We start from the raw sequence: 4,586 nt of genomic DNA on the forward strand, positions 1-4,586 counted from the left end.
GTCTGCTATTCCATGGCTTTGTTCTTCTTTCATTTCACATGCTTGACTGCCACCACCTGCCATCATTTTAAGTTACTGGAGTCAGTCCTGAGGAATATAGCAGACTCTCGTGGCCAGACATCAGGCATTTACCACCATTGAGTCTGGGTGAGATGGCAACTTTGCTCAGCTTTTTCTGGTTTTAAAGAACAAACAGCGGACATGTTCAGAAACAACAAGCACAGATACAGAAAAAACTTGTTAACAACTCATATTAAAGTTAAAAGTTAGGAGATTTTTAATTGAATTGGAATGGTAAAAATGAAATTTTGGACTAGTTCTGGTGGGTAGTAGCTGTTACAATATTGTAACCAGTAACAAGAGGTTATTGGCAGAAAAGCATACCTAGACTACTGTGTGTGTAACATGGGGAGTCACCTCAATTTACTAGGTATGGAATTAAAAGTAAGAGATTTCTCTATATAGTTATATAACTTGTTAAGCATCTGATTAAAAGTAATGAGGTCCCTCAGACATTGCTGAAGGGAATATAAAATGGTACAGCAGCTTTGGAAAACAATTTATCTGTTTCTCAAATATTAAACGTTACATTACCAAGTGACCCAGCCATTAAACTCCTAGGTTTCTATCCAGGAAAAATGGAAATATATGGCCACATAAAGGCTTGTATATGAGTGGGTGTTCAGGACACCATCAATCACTCAAATGTTCATCAATTTGTGAATACATAAACAAAATGTGGTACATCCATACATGGAATATTATTTGGCAGTTAAAAGGAAAAGAAGCACTTACACATGCTACAACATGAACTTCGAAAGTATTACATTTAGTGAAAGAAGACAATCACAATTTTGATTCTATTTGTATTTATGTTGAATGTTCAGAAGAAGAAAATTTGTGGAGCCAGGAGGTGGATTATTGGCTGCCTAGTGCTAGCGTTGGGAATGGAGAGTGACTGTAAGTGAGGGTGAGGTTTTAGACTGACAAAAATGTACTAAAATTAGACTGTGGTGGTGGTTACACATCTCTGTAAATATAGGAAAATCATTGATCTGAACATGTAAAATGGATGAATTTTATGGTGCTAAATTATATCTCAGTAAAACTGTTGACAATAATAAAAAAAAGAACCTAGCAAGGCAGAAGGGAGCTTATATGACGTTTAGGAGGTTGGCTTATAATTCTCTGTTACTAAAAAGCCACAAAGTAAGCTGCAGTGGGTTTCCCTTTTCTTGTTCTGAATAAACTCAGAATTTTTTGAACAAATATAATGTGACAGAAGCCAGAAGGCTTTTAGAAATGCTTGATTCTGGCATGTCCAGCAGAGAGAACAACTAATTGCCTCATGAGGGTCTTTTTAGTAGATTTAAAGTAGAAACAGATGACTGTTAGCGATGGTGCTGGGCATTCCGGACTTCTCAGTGTCCTTGAGGTACATTTAACACTTTACTGCTCTTCTGCATGGGAACTGAAATTGAGGGATAATAGGAAATATTGAAACTAAGCCCTATTCGCTTTGCAGCTGAAGTCCTTAAAAGATGGACTGATTCAACATCACTCTTGTATATTAGGCTCTGAAAGAGTAAGTTCCTCTAAAATCTGTAACTGCCATGATCTCATACACACTTGTTTGAGTCAGGTTTTAGAATAGTAAACATTTTAGTCTTATTTAGTTTTTGTATATTGTATAAAAGGGGTGGTTTTGTCTTTAAATATCTTTTATAGCACAGTATGACTCAGATATGAAGGAGAATATTGCATCATTAGAATGTGTAGGGGTTTAAACTAGAGGCTTAAATTCATGAGATCTCCCTGAATAAGGAGGAAGATTACACTGTATTTTCTTCCATGAATTAGGGAATCATCCCAAGTATGCCTTCCCTGGTAGCTCAGTTGGTAAAGAATCCACCTGCAATGCAGGAGACCAGGGTTCTATCCCTGGGTCGGGAAGATCCCCTGGAGAAGAAAATGACAGCCCACTCTATTATTCTTGCCTGGAAAATCCCATGGTCAGAGGAGCCTGGCAGGCTACAGTCCATGGGGTTGCAAGAGTCAGACACGACTTAGCGACTAAACCACCACATCACCCAATTACAGCATCGAGGTGGAAAAGGCATACTTGTCTTTGACAGAGTTAGACCTTCCCAGGGAAGGTACAGTGTATACCTCTGTAAGGGGGTGGGGGTCATTTATGCCAAAGGACCATCACTCACCTGTTTGATTAAGCAGTAATGAGATTTTGGATGAAAATGTTAGTAGAGCAAGGTAATGCTGTTTATTTTTCAAAAAAATATATTAAGTCATATAGAACTCATCAACCTCAAATTTAAATAAGATATTAAATGCTATAGTTGAGTTGATAGAATTCTTTCCTTCCTGGTTCCTTTCTCCACAAACACAGGGTCATCCTTTCTATGTTATCAGGAGGGAAGAATCCAAGTTCCAAAGAAGCCAACTCTAAAGAGCACCTTTCTTCCTTGAACTTCCTTGAGCTAGGAGGTAGATGGGGATTGGGACCAGGATGCAGCGAGAGCTGGGGTAGTCCCATTTTGCAATACATACAGCAGCAATTGCTGATACCAAAATCTGAGCAGTTGGGAACAACTCTGTATGGCAGGCTTCCCAAAGACAGGAGGCAGTGGGCCATCCTCCCTAGCTTCTCCCCCTGCCAAAAAAGGGTGAGGGAGTGAGTAGAAGAAACTGAGGCAGGTTTTCCTGATTCAGGGGTATGGAGAGTGAGACTCCATGTAGTGCCTAATGAAGTGTCCTCTGGAGGGCAGACTGTATATTTCCCTAGCTCCCTCTCCTGAGTTTTTGCTCTTCTTCTACTCCTCCACTGTCTCAATCATCTCTCTACTATTTATCAGATACCACACTCAAGCCATGTCTCAAATTTTGTTCCTCTTAATTTAGCCAAGAAAGGCAAAATTTTTCAAAAGGACCATATACTAAAAGTAGTAAGGTTTGAAAAGTAAAAGTCCCCAAATGTAAATGTATGGAAATATAACTGTTCACCGAGCACAGATTTCTCGTCTAAGGTGACTATGGTTAAAGTTGGCGCCGTTTGACTCTTGTGGCCTAGCTACTGCTTCTAGGCCTAGGTGCTACTGCCCTTCAGTTCTCTTCTCTACAACCTGTGTCCCAAGTCTCTGGAGCGTAGCTTCTTTTAGGAGTGGATTGAAGAAGTCGCAGCCCATTTCCTCATCTCCCAGTTAGAAATCAACATGGAAATGGTTTGTTAGTCTGAGTCTACAGTCAATCTTTCTATTTCTGACTCTCTTTCTATTTCTGACTCTCTTTCTATTTCTGACTTCTTTTCTGACTCTCTGTTTCCTCACTCCTACTCCTAAAGGATAAGGGAGCTCCTTTGTTTTTTAACTAATTCATGATAAATGTATAAAAACTTAAATTTGTGGTCTCATTCCTTTTACTTGTCATGTTTTAATATCCTCCCATGTGCTTGCTTGCTCCTCAAATTTTAACCAGCACCTACTCTGAACCATGCAGTATTTGAAAGGCTGAAGACTAGAGGTAAACAAAACAGATAAATCTCTGATCTCAAGGAGCTTACATTTTGATGAAAGATGGACAATAAATAAGCAAATATATGATATCACTGAGCTAGTAATAAGTGCAGTGAGGAAAATAAAACAGGAAGTTGCTGGAGAACTACCCAACACAACAGGTTTTAATGGACAGTGAGCAAAAGTACAAGTTACTTTGTAATCAAACCTTACAAACCCTCCTTATGTATTGTAATAGTTATGGGTATCTTGATATAATCGGCCCCAAACAAGATTATTCTTTACTTTTGCACTTCTGCCCCTCTTCCTGTCAGGTTTCTCTTACTTCAGTGAATAGGGCCATAATCCAAGAAGGACCCCCAGGATAAAAGTCTAGGAGTCATTTTTTATTTCTTGCTTTCCCTCAGTTCCCGTGTCTTCTAGCTTATGTCTGTTAGCTTGTTCACTTCTCAGTTCCTCAGTCCTGCCACTGGTTCAAGCCACTGTGGTCTTACCATGCCTCTTGCACTAGCCTCCTGACTGGTCTTCCTTCTTCTGCTCTTGCCTCTGTATAATGAGTTCTCATGCAGCACCATAGTCTTTTAGAAATGTTTATTATACCAAAATTCTCCCCTACCCAAAACCAGGAATCCTAATGGCTTCCCTCACACTTTGGATTTTATCCTAACTCTTTAATGGGTCCTCTAACCCCTGTACGGCTGGGCACCTGCCTCCTCTCCACCCTTTATCACCTGCCTTTTCCCCACACTCACTGTGTTCCTTTTCTTGTTTTCCGGCACACCTTATCAGGCTTTTGCTTCTACCATTCTGTCTGCCTGGAACACCCCTTCCCCGGATCTCCCCATGCCTCACTCACTCAGATCCCTGCACAAATATCATCTCTCCCAAGAAGGCTTCTATGACTTCTCTACTTAAAATACCTCCCTCATCCATTTCTCTACCCTCCCTATCCCCTTTACCTGTGGAGAGGTAGGACCCAGGACTCAACTGGAGGTCAGGACAATCTCTCATTGTAAGAGGAAGGAAGGACACAGAATGCATGGATATAGATGAAGACAC

This window comes from Capricornis sumatraensis, chromosome 1, assembly GCF_032405125.1.
Source record: "Capricornis sumatraensis isolate serow.1 chromosome 1, serow.2, whole genome shotgun sequence".
In the NCBI taxonomy this organism is placed as follows: domain Eukaryota; kingdom Metazoa; phylum Chordata; class Mammalia; order Artiodactyla; family Bovidae; genus Capricornis; species Capricornis sumatraensis.